This window comes from Sarcophilus harrisii, chromosome 5 (genome assembly GCF_902635505.1).
Source record: "Sarcophilus harrisii chromosome 5, mSarHar1.11, whole genome shotgun sequence".
Lineage (NCBI taxonomy): Eukaryota > Metazoa > Chordata > Mammalia > Dasyuromorphia > Dasyuridae > Sarcophilus > Sarcophilus harrisii.
In genome coordinates, this window is record NC_045430.1 from 285,292,677 (window position 1) to 285,312,779 (window position 20,103).

The 20,103-nt window shown below is 41.3% G+C and overlaps 1 long non-coding RNA gene across 4 annotated transcripts in view; it reads right to left on the minus strand.

The window, feature by feature from the left end:
• The window catches only part of LOC116419644, a 97,399-nt gene that overhangs the window by 60,115 nt on the left and 17,181 nt on the right, over positions 1-20,103 (minus strand). Inside the window, exon 3 of one of the 4 annotated variants that reach the window (XR_004229912.1) lies at positions 18,434-19,682. The exons of the other annotated variants lie outside the window; for them this stretch is intronic. This is a non-coding gene — a long non-coding RNA (uncharacterized LOC116419644). Of the gene's footprint in view, positions 1-18,433; positions 19,683-20,103 lie in introns of those variants that run through there. 4 annotated transcript variants of the gene reach the window in all.

Genomic DNA, 20,103 nt, shown 5'->3' on the forward strand with positions numbered 1-20,103 from the left:
CAGTTTCCTCTATCTATATAATGAGGGGAAATGATTGCCATTTGTATAATCTATTAAGTTTGCAAAGCACTTTTTGTCAAAAATTATGTGATTTTGATAAGAATCCTTGGAAATAGACAATAGAACTATTATCTCCATTATACAGATGAGGACATCACAGTTCAGAGAGGTTGTGAATTGTTCTGGACACACAGCTAACAAAAGATATGGGACTTTATCCAAGGTCTTTTTCATGCAAAGGTCCAAACTGCTTACTATGTTAAGGTACCTCTGGAGAAGAATGGTTTTTGCAGCACTGAGAGGTGTTAAGAGAAAAGTCCTCTGCAAACCTTCCAAGGCTACATAAATATTGAATTGGTGCTGGAGACTGCTCACACAAAAACAATAACACATAAAGTGACATTTGACCTTTGGTGGACAGTACTGGAATGAGAGAGCAAACCTCAGGGGAAAATTCTCAAGCAAAAGATGAGAGATTATGTGGTGCAAGTAGGAAAGGCTCCTAGGAATTCGGCAGTAAACTTTCAAGTCCCCTTGCAAATCCCCAAAGATTCGGAAGCAGGAACTTCTCTCCCAGGACATTTCCATTGCTCTTTTTGTGTTAGCAAAAAGTGTCTGATGCAAAACAAAGCAAAGATCCCTGACAGCTTGATGAGGAGCTTCATCTACTCGGCATTCACTCCCTGGGATGTCAACTATTTGCCCTTATGATCTGTGGGGAAATTGAATGTAAACCAAGTAGACTGTTGATGCCTGCAATATTAACATGTAATTACATCACAAATGTCTTGAGAAGAAAGAGTTGCTTACTTGGGTGGAAAAGTTTCTGGATCAAGTTGCAGATTTATTAGTCATCGTCCAATACCTTGAGACCAATTCAATTTGTCAGAGCTGGATATCATTGCCATTTTCCACAGAATCTTAGGTTTTAAATCAAGGCCAATATAGCATCTAACCTTGGAGGGGGACTGGATTTATAGCCTTACTGGAAGGTCCATGTCTCAAAGGGATTTAAATCTTGTGAATAATCCATTCTGATTTTTTCCCCTAGAGGGGTAAAAAGAGGACAATTGCTACAACATTTAGCAGAATATTTTATAACATCATATAAGCAGCTAGTCGCCTCCAATAATGCTGACAAATCATGGGCTTATTTTTTCCTGCTTATTTTAAATTAGAATATTATGCAAGAAAAAATAAAACCAGACAGTTTTTCAAGTGTTCATTTTAAAATTTCTAACTGATTAAAATTAAATTGCTTCCTTTTATTTTTCAGGAACTCAGAGGTGACCACTGGTGGCCTGAGTATCAGATTCTCTGGACAGATCTGGATCATTTGTTAGAATAAGCCTGTGGGTGAGGGAAAGAGTCAAGGAAGAGGACAGGAATATATCTGATGGATGTCCCATTTAAAGCCACAATGGAGGACTAATAAGGGTCAGGGTTGGAATCATGGGGACAAATCCCCCCAGTTTGAGTCTATTAACAAGCACTGGGTGTATCTTAGAATAGCTTGTTTGGAATAGGGTATAGATTTGCCCTGGAGGAGGGAGAGTTTAGACCTCATGCATTATTTTCATTTAGTCATTATACCAGGAGAGGTCCTAGGAGAGCAAGAGCAAGAGCCCAGTGATGTGCCTTTATTGACAAAAGAAAACACATATGCCATTGTTATTCAGTTGAGTCCAAGTTTCCATGATTCCATTTGGGTTTTCTTGGCAAAGGTTTGCCATTTCCTTCTCCAATAAATGCTATCTATGGATTTATGTATGTTACTGTAATCAGTCAGTCAACCAACATAAATAAGTGCTTATTATAGGCCGGGCACTATAACTAATTTCTTATTGTCATGTTTATAATTTGTCTTATTACTTTGAAAATAGATAAGTATTAGTTCAGAAGGACTATAATTTTGTCAATGATTGTACCTTTACAATCTGCAATCTAAGTTTTTTTGTTGACTAACAGATTCCTAGATTCTCAGAGTTGGAAGGGACATGAGAGGCATCTGACCCAAATTGGAGCAGACCAGAATTCCTTCTGCAGCCTCCCTGTGAGCTCAGTTTTTAGCATTTGTTCCAATAACAAGTAGCTCATTTTTTCCTGTGAGCAGCCCATCCCACCTTTGCCCTATTTAAATTATTGGAACATTTTCCCTTGTGCCAAACTGAACTCTGTTTCCCTGGTCCTCCTTACATTGTCCCAAGTTCTGCCCTCTGGGGTCAAGTACAGCACAACTAACCTATCTTCTACAACACAGCTTTTCAAAGATCTGAAGTTTCCTACCAGGTGTTTTTCCATCCTAGAAAAATCCTCCCTCCTGTTTCTCTGTCTGTCTCTCCCTTTTTCTCTCTCTCTTTGTCTCTGTCGTTGTCTGTCTATATTCCCCTCTATATTCCCCTACATACACACACATTATCTATCTATCTATGCTTCTATCTATCTGTCAGTACTTCATCACTATCCTGGCTGCCTTTGTTCAAATACACTTATGCCTATCGATGCCTTTTCAAAACTATAATTCTCTGATTTGAACAAAATGGTCCTTATTTGGTCCTCCCAGGGCAAAGTACACTAAAGCTAATCCTCCAGATATCATCATCCTATTGACTGTGAGCCTCTGTTGTTTGCACCTCCCTCCCTCTGGAGGGTGTGGCTGGTTATCCCAACTGCCAACTTTGCTGAAAAGATGGAGTACATCCCCTGTGCCATGCCCAATTGTTCACTATTGAGCAGGAGAACATCTTAAGTCCTACTGATTGTGAATTATTTAACTGGTATGACTGCTGCGACCCTTTGAAAAAGACATTGTGGCAGACATTGTGCTGGACTTTGTTTTTCCTTTCAGAAGATCCAGAAGCGATTAGAACTAAGAGGTGACATGAGCACTGTGTCCAAAGAACCAATGACACTCCGGTAGCTCCGGCCATTGACTGAGCTGGGGATTTTGATTTTGAGATTTGTTGTGCTTTCCTGCCAATCAAGCGCTCTCATTAGCAGCTCTTTCTTTTAGGCTTTTCAGGAGTGATCCTTCATTGCTGGCTTTGCTCTCAGCTTCCAGAGCAGGATTTCACTTGTACCCAGTTGAATGGACTGAATCCCAACTGCTATTGTGAACATGCAAAATAGAATTATTGGAACAAGTAACCTGCAAATTGGATTGACTGTGCTCTTCACAAGACCAGATTTTCCCAGTGAAGTCAAAAAGCCGGTGTTATAAAATTCCTCCTCTGAAGAGCACTTTCCTGTGGCTACTTTCTATTATTATTTTAAAGCTCTTTATATGCACAAATCATGTTCCACTCTTTGGGTTGGCAGAAATAGTTGATAGCAGTTTAAGTATTTCCTGACTTGAGGTTCCCATAAGTTTTCCTTCACTATTTTACCCTGATAGTTTATTGGGATGTATGAAAGGGGAAAGCTGGTTATGAAAGGATCATAGATTTAAGCTGGGAGAAATCTTAGAGGGCAACTCAACCAACTTTTCATTTTACAGAAGCGGTTCATTGAGAATGTAAGTGATGGTATCAATGTCATATTCATGATAAGGGGAATCTACATCCATTTGTCCAATCTTAGAATCTAGATCCATTTGTCCAATCTCAGAATCTAGATCCATTTGCCTTTCCACAGCGCTATGCCAAGGGCCAGTTTTATGGACCACTAGCTCTTGTCAATCCTATTAATTTGGAAAGGTTTTGCATTTTAGTTTAGTGACAGATTCTGTCAACAAATCAATAGCCTCAGTGCCAAGGGATGAGGATATAAAGAAGCAAACCAAAGCCACCCCCTTCTGCCTGGGGCCATTCTTTCCCTCTAATTGGAGAAGGGAGGAGGGATCTTGGACCTTTAACCAACCACTGCAGTTATATCATTATGCACCAAACTGTAGGAATTCATCCCCTATCTGCAGGTTCTTTGCTATGTTTTTTCTTCCCTCCTTAGAAGTTAAGAGCCTGAACTCAAGTAGCTGTAAGAGAGGAATCATATGGGACAGATTCATTGATGGTGAAGATGATAATGCTTGGCAGTGGATTAGTTATATAGGATGTGGGATAAAGAAAGAAAGGAAGCAAGGATTTATTTATTAAGGACCTACTATGTGCCAAGGACTTTATTAAGCACTTTAAAAGGCCCAGCTGTTTTGATCTTCATAACAGATAGATGGTATTATTATCCCAATTTTACACTGGTGAAATTGCTTAGGGTCATACAGACACTGTCTGAGACTAGTTTGAACTTAGGTGTTCCCAACCCCAGGCCCAGGGCTCTGTGTAACTTAGCTGCCTCTTATATTAAGAAAACATTTCAAGGTGGGGTGCTTAGGAGAATGGTAGTGTTCTCCTTGCTAATATTCGGAAATAGACAAGGATTGGAGGAGAGGGAGAAGTTAGTTCTATCAGAAACCTTTTGAATGTGAGATGCCATCCACTTGGAAATATTTTTAAGAAGCAATAAGCAATATATTATTATAACTTGGCAAACACACAAAGACTTTACATAGAGATCTTGGGATTATTTGTACAAAATATATAATTAAACCTATGAAAGCTGACAAGACCATGACGTGCATCAATCTAGAGTGAAGAGCAAAGAGGTCCAAGTCAGAGCCTTGAGAAGCTCAGGATTAATGGTTATATCATGGATATCAAAGATTATGTGAAAAGGGCAGTTGGAAAAATAGGAGAACCAGGAGAAAATAGTTTCAAAAATACCTAAGGAGGAAAAAGTATCTAGAAGGAGAAACATCAAATACTATAGCAGTCAAAAATTGGAAGTGAGCAGTCATCAGGTGTGTCACTCAGTTCAGTGACCTTGGAGGTTGATTTTGATTTTTTCTCTGATTATATACGAATCTGATTCTCCACTTCTGAGATGACTGTGAAAGGACTCCCACATCAGAATTCATCTCTTCTCCTCCATGATGGATATTTGATGTCTCTGTGGGATGTTGCTTCTCCCCTTCCATAGTTATTCCTGACTCTTTTGAATGTATTCAAGATGTATATGTGGGAAGCCCCTGAGGGTTTTTGACCTTGACTACAAGGGTCTCAAAACTGAATCACAACTGAATCACATTTTTCATTCCACTTTTGTGTTTTCCAGTCATCACGTATCAAGGGAAATATGATGTTTCCTTGGAGGGTTGCATCAAAATGATCTTCTTTATCAAAATGGAAAATGTATAGCACCCATGGTATATAAGCTGGAATTATAAAGATTAAGTCAAGTTCTTATGATATTCACAGTAACTTTCTAAAGTTGTCATAATTTTTAAAATGTCTGAATTGGACAACTGATTTATTGCATAGTTTAAAGAGATGATCTAATTACATCTGTCACTTGGACTTGAAATTGGTGACTGTAATCCTTGTGCTTTTACTTGATACCCATGTGGTCTGAGACATATCTCAGAACTTCATCTATAAAATGAAAGGATTAGTCTAAACAAAATCTATTTCCTTTCATCTCTAAATTATGTGATATTATTTGCTCTCCTATGATTTAGTTCTAAATCCTAAAATCCTGTAAATCTAGTGTTTGATTTCACTACTAACAATTGTGTGGTCTTAGATGAGTCATTTCCTTTCTTCACTGTTATTTTCTTAGTTCTAAAATATAGATAATAATGCTTCCAGTGCATTACTCATTCAACAAATCTAGTTTCGACAAACATTTATCTTTTAAGCTTATTATGTGAATAAAATAAAATAATATGTTTTAAATCTTGTTTTTTTCTGCTGAGGCAATTGGGGCTAAGTGTCTTTCCTCAGGATCACACAGCTAGGAAATATTAAATGTGTGAGAACAGATTTGAACTCTGTTTCTCCTGACTTCAGGGCTGTTGCTCGATCCGCTGAATCACTCAGCTACTCCTTTTATGTCTTTTATAATCATAAAAAACTATATAATAATGTATTGTTATTATTGTTTTGTTGTTATCATGATTATCTTCAGGGGTTATTGAACAAGCACTTTTTTATGAATGTAATAAGCAATCAAATCATTCCTTTCTCAAGTATTTTATATACCATGAATTTATATATTTTACAAATATCAATTAATGCACAATTCTTATATAATAAGGTGAAATGCCTTCCCCTCTTAAAAACAGAGAATTAGCAAGAAGAATGGAAGTAAAGAATGGAAAGTAAAGTCTGGGACAACTTCCAAGCTTATAGAATGTGACTGCATGTCAATCCCTCCTTTTTTTTTTGATTGAGAAATATCATAAATGCATATTTGACTCTATTCAGCCAAAGAGCCGGAGTATCAGACACAGGGAATTAGAGACAAGTAATATTCTCAGGCACTGGAGCCCTTAAAAATCAAGGAAAGAAGATGTGTTCTATCATCACAATCTCCAGCAGCAATATCAAAGTGTATTATCACCTATTTAATGTTGTACATAAAATCCCATGTTACTTGCTGGCAGTACGTAGTAGAAGGGAGCATTTTCCCAGTTAAAGTAACGTTCGGCATTCCTTAGCAAAAGGACATTAAAAGAAATCACCACAAACCCTTTCCCACCACTTGTTTCAAATGTACACACGGGGCTCGTTTGAGACAAAAAACTCTTAAGTGTATCTGGAATAGCTTATGATATATTGATTTTGCCACTAAATTATTCAGGTCATTTATTGATCATAAAGTTGCTCTACCCCATTGTTACAGAACAAATAAGCAGTTTCAACCGAAAAGCATTGGGTTTCCCAAGTTACTCGTTCTCTGAAATGCCAACCTTGTGGATATATAAGGGGAAAAAACAACAACCGCCCAATACAATCAGCCATACGATAAATGAGAAATAACAAATTATTGATGAATATAAGACTTGACTCACTACAGAAAATATAATTCAACTCCAATCAATAATGTCATTTAATTACAAAACCTCTATAGGTTTGTATACTCAAAAATAAAATGAAGAAATGATGAAAATTGCAGAACATTAACAAACACATAACACAGACGTACATACACACACACACACACACACACACGTACACGTGTGCCTAATGTAGCCAACATTAGGGTGGGGAAGAGGGAAGAAAAAAGAGAAAAAAAGAAAGTTCCACATGAAGTATTTATATATTTAAAAGGAATAGCAACTTGTACATAATAGATTAGGTGTTTCATTGCAATCTTTTGTTATTCTTCTATGTTATGGAAATATTTGTTTTATTTTACAAAAGTAAAACTTAAAAAAAAAAGATCTTTCCTTCTGGTGGAAGGTGGAAGGGGGGAAAAAAAGAAGAGGTGTAGGGACAGCTCTTAAAGTAGCAAAGTAATTTGAGTATCAGTCCTGGAGTCAGAGGATCTGAGTTCAAATATGACCTCAGATACTATGATCTTGGGAAAGTCACAACCTTTATTGCCTCAAAAAAAGAACAAAAAAGAGGTATAACTCAAATCCAGAGCTTTCAATATTCTATCCACTATATAATATTAATATATAAACTTATCTAGCCAACATAATAGTTGGGATTATTTTTATGTCTCCATCTAAAAAATGTTGATTTAACTTAAGCAAATTCCTAATTGCAATCTTCAAATAAGCAATGATCAGTTCTCTACCAAGATGAAGCACATTTCCTATAAATACCTAGATGATTCTGAACCATTCTGAGCCATGAATGAAAGGACAAACATTTAAACTTTCTTCCTTTACGTTCTTTAACTTTCTGAGTCACAGGGAATTCTCTGCAGACCTAATGTAGAGCTCCATTGTGGTCTGCATCGTGCAAAGTGTTGCCATCATGATTCAATCAGAAGTCCAGGATATAGTGACATATGCAAATGTATTGTTTACTCCATTCACTTCCCCAGCTTATCATGCCAATGAATTGAAATGAATGTTTTCAGCACAAATATCAATTATTATTACCATAATAATTATTAATTTCCAAAAACTTTTTTGAAGCAATAGTATATTGTAAATCACTGTCGATCCTTCAAGCATGCATGAAGAGGGATGTCGTATGTCTCTATCACCAGCCTAATTTTAATGCAAGGGAGCAAATAAAGGGCATTGAAAGGAATAAGGCACAATTGATTTGAAAAAAAAATCTTGTCCTGCTGAACAGTGAAACTCAAGGGAAAAAATCAATTTAAAAAAGAGTCATATCTTTGTCTTACATTATCTCTTGTATTTGAATCTTCATGGTCTGATTTCCAGAATAGCTTGAGTCTGTCCACTGGGATGCTCACTGATCCACAGCATAGAACCAAAGATATAACTTTCAAGAGCCATTTTTGTTCGAACCAAATATCAATAAAATGTAATCATTAAAATTATTGAAATGTTTAAGAACAGAGATACCACTTTAAAACAAGATAGAATAGAAAGAAATTTTCCTTCATATTTTAAGCTGCTCCTATGTCCCTCTGTTCTCCTGCCTATTTATGATTTCTTTTGATGCTGTGTTAACCTATTGAAGTTAAGGTGCCTTTTCAAAGCACCTCCTTAACACAACCTAAAACATCATACACATGTAAATTATAACAAGGATTAATTCCAGCTAAGAAAATCTTTGGCACACAATCTTATTTTCTGAATATGCACTTGAGGACTCTGCATCAGACTGAAAGTCAACGGTCTGGAAGTGACGGCCATGCAGACCTTTGCCCCTTCCTGCCTGGGCAGCCCAAGCTCTCATGGTCTTCCCTAAGAAGTTGAGAGATGATTATTATTATGTGAAAGAAAATATGTTTTCCAATCTATAAAGTCAAAAAAAAATTGTAGCTCCCAACTTTGATGGCTGGTGTGAGATTCTGAGAAGAGGGAAGCTTCCAAAGATGCTTGGTAGACTCTGAAGAGCTGGCAGTGGGGAGGCATTTAGGGTTAGAGTGAGGGCACATTTAGGGTTAGCGTTAGAGTTTGGTGGTGGAAGGAGCAGCAGCAATAGGAGTACAAGAGCATTAGTATATTTGTACTGCATACTCTCCATCTCATTCCCAGATCTCTCTTCAGTCCATCCCGGTGCTCTCATTGAATGTCTGCAAGCCAAAATGGGAGCTCTTAAATCAGGTTGGTCACCTTGGCCATTCCTTTTTGGTTAATTGTAGAGGGCCAGGAGGTAAGACTCCATTCCAAGTTACTATAAATTGGTGATTGAGCCTCCTTCTCACTCTCACAGTCCATAGTTCTATGAAATCAACTCTTCAAGGTCTTGTTAGCTGAACATTAAACAAAGTGTGAGAAACGGTTACATAACTTTTGTTTTGGCTTTGTTTGGTTTCATCTAAAAGAGATACCCAGTTACTGCAGTTATTAAGGGCTTATTCTGTGCCAGGGACTGTATTAAACTTGGAATTTAAAATTTAAAAAAAAACAGTGCTGGAAAAATGATTCATTTGGACTTGCATTTTTGCTATATTCATAGAAAAGAGTTCAAGGTCTGGGAACTGTTTCTCTGAACAGAACACTTCTCTGAAATACTCTAGTACTACCAGGAGCCCTTGTTCCCCATTTGTGGCTCCACCCATTCTAACTGCTCCACACTTTTAGAAAATGTTTCTCTCCTCTTCCCCCATCATCTTCCATTTCGGAAATCTGGTCACACCTGACTCCAACCATAATGAATGTGGCTGTTAACCCACGATGATTCAAGCCCTTCCTGCTGACCTAGAATGTTGGAACACTCCACCAGTGAAGCATCATCCCTCGGAGCTCCGGCTAAGCCAAGCAAGCTGGGTCCGGCAGATGCTCTAGAGTATGGCCAACAGGGACCGAACGAGTCTTCTCTGTCATTATTTCGGCTTTTGTTTATGCTCAGAGATTGCAAAAATGCCCATTTATACAGTTCAGTCATTTCTGTAGTGTCCTCCTCTTCATGACCCCCTTTGGAGTTTTCTTGACAGAGATACTGGAAGGGTTTGCCATTTCCTTCTCCACCTCATTTATAGTTGAGGAAACTGAGGCAAATAGGGTGAAATGATTTACTCCCTTACTAAGTCACATAGCTGGTAAGTGACTGAGGCAGGACCCGAACTCAGGTATTCCTGACAGCAGCCCCAGTGTGATATCTGCTATTCCTCAATAGCTTGGCCATAGCAAAAGCAAGTAATTTTGTGTGGGAGGAATCAAGGAAACCCCAAAACTGTGGCATTCCCAGTAATGTGGTGTGGATGGAGACGCCGTCCTACCCTTCACAACCCGGGATCATCCCTGTCTTCTTGCTGTGTCTCACCCTCTTCCTCTTCCCCCCATCCAATATGGCAGCAAAGTCTGTCAAGTTCTTCTCAGCCTCATCCTTTACCTCAGTCCATTCTATTCTCTGACACACCCTCCCCCCACTACCATCGGGCTCTCCTCATATCACCCTTGAATAGCTTTCTAGTCTCACCTTACTCCAGTCCATCCTCTACCCAGCCAGCAAAGTGATTTTCTTAGAGAAAAGGTCTGACTGTGTCACTCCTCTACTCAATAAATGGCAAGGGCTCCCTGTTATCTCCACCAGCACCCAGAAAATGCTTCATCTGGCAATCCGAGCTCTCAGCACGCAGCCCTCACCCCTTGCCCCCTCCCTGTGTCCCTTTCCACTCTTCCTCATCATCATATCCTCATCAATCCGATGATGCTCTTCTCCTGGCCTTGCCGCATCTAGCTCTGGGCAAACTCTCTGGCTGCCCCAAGGTCTGAGCGTCCCCCTTGGTCTACCCTGCCCAATGGCCTTCCAGCTTCCCATAAGTTCCAAGCTAACTCTCAGCTTTCTGTGGCTTCTCTCTGCTTACTGTCTTGTGTGTAGCTTTGACTACTCAGGTCACGTCATCTGCCCAGGAACCGTGTAACTCAGGTGCAATGAGATTTGAAGAATTCCCAGGAAAATTCTACTCCCAATTCAATACTGAAAGCCAAAAAAAAAAAATTAAGAAGTGTCTCTCTCCCCCCTATTCTCTTACCCTTAGACAACTCTCACTTTAGTTAGGCAGAGAAACCCTCTTTGGGAGAAAAGAAGCTGCCTTATTGTATGGACACATGGAAAGATCTTTTCATGTTTGAGCTGTTTCAGAGCATTTGAAAATCTGAAACTGAGGTTTCGTAACTCTAAGGGGAGAAGCCAAGAGCTTCGGCTCCTGATGTGCATTTTCTGTTTATTTGCTGGGTAATCACTTCTCACATGGCACTGTTGTTTTCCTGGGGATACTAATCCAAAAAAAAAATGCAATCTGCACAGGACCATGCATTTGTGATCACCAAATTCCCTGGAGCATCTGGCACACTGGAGGATTCAGACAGGGCTGCCCACCCACGTCTACCTTTCCTGAGAACATTATTTCTGGCCTAACTCGGATCAATTCTTAGGAGACAGACAGAAGCCGAGTTTCTCACAAATTCTTTGCCTTTTTTCTCTGGTGTTTGTTTTCTATGAAAAATATCCAATATAATGGTTCAAAAAATCACAGACACTTCACATTTTAAGTTACAAAATATCCCTTCTACAATCACAAAAATCTCTACAACCAAAATCAGCTTTTTAGAAAAAGAAATATTTCCTCTTCTGCCCCTTTGCATTTCTGTAAATATAATGTTGATTGACAGCCATGATGGTTATTAGAATAGGAATGAAAAATTGAACTTAAATAAATCATACTAAAACCAACTATGCTTAACTTGTAATATCATTTCCCAGTAATTTCTTACCCTGAGTTACATTAAATATTTTATGCTTCATCATCAATCCCCTTTTCAATGCCTAGAAAATTCTAATGTATCTAATTACATTAATTTTATTGGAAAACTGTTGAAATGAAGAAGGCATTTTAATAATCTGCTGCAGACTTTCAGAACCGTAATCATGAAAGTGAAAATAATTTGAAATCCAATTTTGCAAATTTAGACTTGGGTGCTTAGCTTGTATTTGGGAAAGTCATTTAAATATTTTTTAAATTACTTAAAGTTTTAATTTAAAACATAATCACATGTTTGTGATTAGAGACATCTCTGTTTACTTTTCACTGACATTCTCAAATCTCCAAAATTTCATATTTTCTGAGTTTTATTCAGATGATGATCTTCTGGTCCTGTGTCCATTTCTGATCATCTGAACTTAGAAGCAATCAACACTAAAGGACATGTTTTATTCTACTTCTGCCTGTAACTCTCACTCTGTCTCTGTCTTTATTTCCTGTCTCTTTCTCTGTTTTATTTCTGTGTCTCTCTTTTTCTCTGTCTCTCTTTGTCTCTGTCTCTATCCCTCTGTCTCTTTTTGTCTCTGTCTCTGTCTCTGTCTCACTCTGTCTCTCTGTCTCTCTCTCTCTCTCTCTCTGTCTGTCTCTCTCTCTCTCTCTCTCTCTCATCCTTTGGATTTGTGGTCTACTTCTTGAACTTGAAAGAATTATTTCACCTCTAACTAGTCTGTCTTCATACTTTTCCATACTGCCATGTAGAAGGCATTGGACCAGCTTTAGGGACTCAAAAAAAGTTAAGTCCCCAGGGGAGAGGGAAAAGGAGCAAGGTCTCCACATGGCCCAGTATAACAGAACACAAGACAATGGCTCTCCAAACCAAGGTTTCAACCCTGGCTTTGGTACCAGCTGTAGGAGTGACTAGTGGTCATTTGTGTTACATTTTGCAGTTTTGGATTTTTCCCCTGTTGAAATGGGAACCATAATGGTTGTGTTGGTGTTATCTGACTCTTTCTGGCCCCATTTGGTTGTAATTTTTTTTTGGCAGAAATCATGAAGTATTTGGCCATTTTTTTTTCTCCAGCACATTTTATAGATGAGGAAACTGAGGCAAACAGAGTTAAAGGATTTGTCCAGGGTCACCCAGTTAGTGTCTAAAGCCAGATTTGAACTCTGTCTTTCTCCAGGCTCCATACTCTATCCACTGAGCCATTTAGCTAACCCAAATAATGGTTGTATTCTACCATTAAAAGAGCTTTTGTAAGGAAAGAGTATTGTAAACTAACACATCCTTTTGGAGCAGATTACTAAGGCATTGTCTTATTCTGCTGTGATTGTGATGACAGGTGGTACTCAGTGATTCCACCCCTATACCCACCTTATAAGTAGCTAAAATGGAACAGGGCATGTGGGGCCCTATTATGGAGACAAACTGATTCTGCCTGAGCTGTAGTTACTCATTCCAGGAAAGAGCCCAAAGCCCTGGGGAAAATAGCAGGAAAAACACCGCCATTCTCAGACCAATTCATAGGAAGATGAAGACACTTTAGAGACCCAAAGCTCCATGACAGGAGGGTCTGAGATGCTGCCCCATGGGACCTCCAGCTGGTCACTCAGAAGGCTGGGGACCAGCTAAGGCACAGTCTGGAAGGGACCAGGCCTGGAGAGTTGCATTCTGTTTTCACTAACGGTTCTTCCTAACAAGGCACTAAGCTCATTTGCTTCTCTGTGACAAGGAAGACAAATACTGTTGCACGCTCTAAATCCCAGCACCTTGGGACGCAGCCCTTGTCATCGCATTTTAGCGGCATCTCTGATGGATGGGAGCAGGGCTCTCTGTGGGTCCCAATCCTGGAACTAGTGAAAGTTGGTCCTTTATAAAATACTCGATATTGAGGAAAATCGGCTCCCATAAAATGGACTTCTCCAGCCGAATGTTTTTTAAATTTGCAGCTCCTGAAACACTGGCATAATGGGATTCAGGTAAGCCGGTAGCATGAGGGACGTGCCACCCGGACAGCCTCCAATGGGCTTCTCTTTGCTGCCAGGCCTGTCCTTGGAACAATTGCCAGGATTTGAAAATAGCTTCTGTTGCCTGGATGGAAGTGACTGGGAGGGAAATCAAGTGTCCTTCCCGGTGTCTGTGGGGACTGATCCCAGCCCTGGGTATAAATAAGCATCTGGGAGTCCACAGAGCCTTGTCACAAGTCCACCATCCCAAGTTATTGGCTAATCAGCAAAGAATTGGAATCTTTATTGGCTCTATTTGTTGGCTGATTGAAACAGTGAGATAGGAAGTAGTGGACAGATTAATTAATTTGTGCTGGGGGAGCTGGAGTTAATCTAAAGAACCCTGTCACTTTGATTGATGTCTGTGCGGGAGAAGAAGTGTTTAAAAAACCACCAGGAATTGTCTCTCTGAGGCACATAAACTCAGGGCTTTGTCTGCTTAACTGATTGAGTTCTGAGGCCTCAGACAGAATACTAATGTCGGGTGGGTGTGTGGAGGCCTCCGTGACATGGCGGAAAGGGGCAGCACAGTCAGTGGCCTTTCCAGTGACCAAAGACAGAGACCTGAGGGAAGCCACTGCCTAATCCCTGCCTATTGGCAGCATATTCAATGTTTACATGATGGAAGACAGAACGAAGGAGAGCTCGAGACCTTGCTGACATTTGCCAAGAGCTTGAGTGCTGCTGGTGGGAAGAGAAATTCTCCGGCAGCCAGTGAAAGGCCTAGGCACCTTGGCTTTGGATGAGACTGAGGGTTTACAGGAAATGGATACCGCAAACGTCTTAGCTCTTCAATTATGGGCATTTATCCTCAGGAACGCCTCCCACAGGAAAATAGAAGCTTTTTGGGTGGGCAGGGGGAATCATGGTAGAGGTTGCCCAGAAGGGATCTCACCTATCCTCCTATTCTAGAAACCAAATTTCATAAAAGAAAGGGTCGTGTTAATAGATCGTGGTAATGGTGAGACTAGACCCCACATCTCTGAGTTATTTTCATTATGTATCATACATATCACACAAATCATACAAATCTGCTTTCAAGAAGCATCAGAGAGGAGTGGGAGAAAGGTGGATTTTGCTCTGTTCTCCCAGGCCCGCTGTTGGTATGGCCAGTGGAAAGCAGGAGATCTTGGTTCTCCTCCTAGGGAAGCTTTGTCACCTGCACACTTCTGAAAGCAGAGCCTTTAGGTCTCTCTTGCTAAGCAGAGGGGGATCTCTAAGCCCTGGGAACCTTGAAGCGCAGAACAAAGAACGATGTGGTCCATCTCACATCCTAGTGGACAAATCCCCTGAGGACTGAGTTATGCTCACTAAGAGTTCTAAGACAGACAGTAGGAAAAGACCATCAGACCTGCTCCATCCTGCCATCTCTTCTGATGAGGGAACTGAGGCTCACATAGGGACTTGCTTCAGATCCCCAGCAAATAACAGATGGAAGTTTTAAATCCAGTTCCTCTCACTTTAAAGTAAGCAAAACCCTTCCCCAGCCTCTGGCAACATGTAAGTTCCAGCAGACAATAATTGGTGTGGGCCCCAGGGGATGGCAGGGATGGATGTGGGCTAGTCTCGCAATGGCGTGAGGAGCACCTGGATGGGGCACATCCTTTAGGAGTGCAATGCAGGGTCAGGGTCCTTCCAAGTCACAGGAGCCACTGTGTGCCAGAGGGAAGGCTTGAAGCTAGCGCCTCCAGGAGTCAAGGGGATTCTCCCTTGATGAACACTTGTGTTCTGTGGGAAACAGTGACAAAGCTCAAACAAGGGATGAAACAGGTTAGACGCTACTTCCGGTGCTGCTGAGGAAAGTTCATAGCCACTGTTTGGGGGCTGATGGAGACGTCGCCCCCAGCCCTTCCCTCTCCTCTCTTCCCCTTCTCCCCTCCACCCTTCTCTCTTTGCTTTTGGATGAAGGGAATAAATGGAATCCTCACAACCCAGAGCCGTCACATAGCAATCATGGCAATAACACTTTCTGCCATGAAGCAACTCACCTTGAAGGAGAACTCATTGGCAAGGAAGCCTGCCATTCAGTCACAAAGCACTGATCAAGCATTACTATGGATGGACACTGTGCCCAAGACTGGTGAGCCAATGAAAGGGTACCCAGGCCCTGCCCTCAAGGACCTCATGTTCCAACAGGGAGACATCCTGCAAATAAAGTTGCCTCCCGGGGAGAAGGACGATCATCTCAGAGGGGAAGGCACCAGCAGCTCAGGGTCCTGGAAAGACCTTGAGCAGAAGAGTAGATTGTATCTCAGTCTGGGAGAAAGTCACAGAAGTGGCTTTCTTCATATGTGTGTGTCTGTGTAAGTGTGAGCATGCATGTATATGGGTGTGTACATATCTTCACCCAGGTGCCCACATTTCTATGCACAGATATACATACACATATGTTAAAGAAACATTTAGGTGATCCATTGTTTCACACACAAAGCATGGATCGAGTGCGGCCTTCAATGTGCATGCTTTGTATGTGCCCAAATCAATGTGGATGTTGAAGTTGAGAATATTTGTTACAAATCTAGCTTTTTACATATGTGTGGATGTACTTATACATCCACACATATACATACAAATGGAAGCAAGGGTCTCTGTGGTGCCCTTTCCTGGGAACATGGGACCCATTGGGCTGCAAATGTCTAAAGCTGGATCCTTTAGGGAAGGAATCAAATGCTTCCCCATCTTGATATGGCTAAAGTTGAAACCAGACCACTTGGTCCTTCCACTATCCTAGTTTATAGTGCGTTGTCAATTGTCAACACACAGGGGATCTCCCTCCTGTCCAGCTCCAACAAGTGCTAAGACATGCACGACGCCAGCCATCTGGTCAGCAGTCCTGCGGATGCCCAGTGGTGTCCAGAGGTGACACACTCAACCAGGGACTAGACTGGGGATACAAATGGCTCAATTAATCCAGTTAGGCTGAAGATGCTTCCTTTCACTTTTGGATTTTCTAGTCATCTGTAATGTAGCAAATGGGCATGGAAGTCTTGTTTGGTGCCCTCAGCCTGGGTTCTGGGTTTGAGGTCCTGATGGTCCTTTTTGGGTTCCACCAAATAGCCACTGGCTCCCTGCTCCATCAGTGCCAGCTGTGGCTCTCTGGACTCTTCATATCAGGGCTGGCCCAGTCAGGGGGTGCTTTATAGGGCTCTGCTTTATCTCTTTTGGGATTGAGCTCTTTTGAAGGGATCACAAAGTAAAGAAGGGGATGCTCTTGAACTCCGGTCCAGGAGCACAAGGCTAGGGGCAGGCCAGGTACTGCTGCCCCCTGACTTTGGAGCCACAGAAAGGAAGCCTGAGCAGTTTTGCGAATATATATCCCAATTTCCTACTATGGGAGTTCACAGCACACACATCATGGTGTGGGCCAATGGACACGTACAGATTAAAACAAGTATTCACTGCTTTGCTTTGGAAGTTGAGGCACCAGGAATTCCCTATGACATTGATGTACCACTTGTGCACGGCCAATTACAAACAGGAGATATCAAGTGTAGTTCTTCTAAATACTTGGGATCTCAGTGGTGAGGGTGGACCCTGCATCAAGTCCCACGTGGACCAGTGCTTGAGGCATTCAGGTCCTCAAGTAAAGAAAGGCTTGGCATTCAGGTGTCTTTGCCCATTGGACTAGAACCTCCTTGAGAACACTGCTATTTACCCCCCATTCCCCATTCTGTGTATCCCTAGCATTTAGCCCAGTGCCTGGAATGTAGGAGATGCTTAATAAATGCCCACTGAGTCACCAGTCCCCTTTGAGATCCCATGAGCCTCTGGCATTCACCTTTGCCCTTAAGACATTTCCCCCACTGACCATGCAGAGTTCAGCTTCTCTCACAGCTCCCAAGTCAGGCCCCCATCCATTCTTTACCATTTCTACAACCTTTTATTTTTTTATTTTTATTTTTTTATTTACAGGATATATGCATGGGTAACTTTACAGCATTAACAATTGCCAAACCTCTTGTTCCAATTTTTCACCTCTTACCCCCACCTCCTCCCCCAGATGGCAGGATGACCAGTAGATGTTAAGTACATTAAAATATAAATTAGATACACAATAAGTATACCTGACCAAAACGTTATTTTGCTGTACAAAAAGAATCAGACTCTGAAATATTGTACAATTAGCTTGTGAAGGAAATCAAAAATGCAGGTGGGCATAAATATAGGGATTGGGAATTCAATGTAATGGTTTTTAGTCATCTCCCAGAGTTCTTTCTCTGGGCGTAGCTGGTTCAGTTCATTCCTGCTCCATTGGAAATGATTTGGTTGATCTCGTTGCTGAGGATGGCCAGGTCCATCAGAATTGGTCATCATCTAGTATTGTTGTTGAAGTATATAATGATCTCCTGGTCCTGCTCATTTCACTCAGCATCAGTTCGTGTAAGTCTCTCCAGGCCTTTCTGAAATCATCCTGTCTACAAGCTTTTATGATGAAAATCTCACAGAGTAATGGGTTCTTGCCATGATGAGAGAACCACTGCCTGCTGGGATTCCACCAACCCTTCTGGCCTTTTCTTGTCTTTCTCCCCTTCATGTTTTTTCCTGCCACTCAGACCATAGGTGATCCTCCAGCTCCTACCCATGAGCCTTTGCATGTGTTATCCTCCACACCTGGAATGTCCCAGCTCCTGGAAGTCTCAGGTCAGACAACACCTCTAATCAGTGGCTTTTCCACTTCCCTTGTGATCCTGACCTTAAAATCAATTTCTATGATTCTGCATGTCTTGGAAATTATTTTTATTCCATCCACTAAGAATTTATTCTTACTGTGTGTAAAGCACTGTGCTTGACCTCTGAAATATGAAAACCAAAAAAAAAAAATCATCAATGGTTTCTGCTCTCTAGATCCTGACATTCTATTTCTCCTCCTATGTTTCCAGTAGCCTAGAAGTTTCTTGAGGGTAGGGGAGTTTGTTTTAGTATTTTTATTCCCAGGACTCATCAAGATGTACAGCACAGAGTAGGCGCTTAATAAATGACCAAATAAGCAGGGCCTTGCAAATGTTCTTGTTTACTGGAATCATTATTCCATTCCTAGCTTGGACACTGAGGCCATTCATAGAAGTGAAGGACCCAGCTAGGAAGGGTCTGAGTTTAGATGCAAGTTCAGTTCTTGGGGACCCCAAGACCAAGATCTGGCTGCTCGGCCACCTCACTGCCACTAGAGAAGAGGAATGACACTGGCCCTCTTTGCAATGTACAGTAAACATGCTCAAAGGTCAAGTCACCTCACAGCAAGAATTGAAGCCGAAGAGAATATGGGATAAAAGAAAACAACTGTTGTTTTTCCTGTATCTTCACTGAAGGAAAAGGTATCATTAAATAGTCCCACAGCTACTGTCTTTGAAACTGAGCTGAAACTTGGATCCAACCCTCTTTTCAACAAATGCACTGCTATTGTTCTTTAAAAGGGATCTCCTCTGGTCACAGGAGGCACTTAAAGAGAACCACACACACACACACACACACACACACTCACAGACACCAGAAAAAAGGTATGGGAACCAAAGCCTCCTCTCCTACTGTTCTACTGAGCTTGGAGATGTTTCTCCAGATATAAGGATGAAAAAAACAGCCAGACACATGATTGTAATGTGCAGTAGGATGACGTAACTCTTTGCTCCCAGCTCCTGCTGCAAACTGGGTCCTCTCCCTAGCACTCCAGCCCCATCTCTTGATCCAAAGCTCTGAGTCCTCATTAAAGCAGCTGCTTCCCAAAGTACACAAAGCTGCTAAGTTGCAGTTGGGTGACTGTTAAGTGTTGAGGCAGGGAGCAGATGGCCAGGAAATGGGTTCACCAATGGCAGGCGGTGTTCCTCGAGCCAGCTAGAGATGTTCCTTTGTGCTGTGGCAGCCACAGGCTGCCGGGTGAGTAATGAAGGCTCCGTAATAATTGTGTAAATCCTCACATTATTAAATCGATCCAGCTGGGGTTTCTTAATATATGGGAAGCACTTGATGTACTCAGAGAGATACCTCCTCTTTTACTAAAGCTGTTCTCATTAACTCATACTGCTTTATTTGCTGTGACCTCAGTGTTCCTGGTAAGTAATGAGAAGAATAAAAATTAGAAATCCACTTTCAATCTGAGTCTGAGAAATCAGAGAAGTGTCAGTGCTGGAGAGTTCCAAGGAGGCTGGTCAACTTTGGGATTCCCCCTCCCCATTTCTCTTAGTTACACTTGCTATTGGAGGGGATTTGCCTATGGTGGCCAGTGGGGTGGGGAAAACACTTAGTCAAAGGGGCCACTTGTCTGGGAAGACAAAAAGTTTTACTTGAAAAAAACAGCTGCCAATCATCTAATATCTGTTTTGGCTTCTGCCGTCTAGCCCAGTTCAATCTGCCATCACACCTCTTTAAGGAGCAAATTAAGATCACCAGAAGATAGTATCTTATTGTCATTCCTTGGTGGCTCCCGAAGCTCTCTCCTTCCAGAGATTCTGTCCACAGTCATCCATCAAA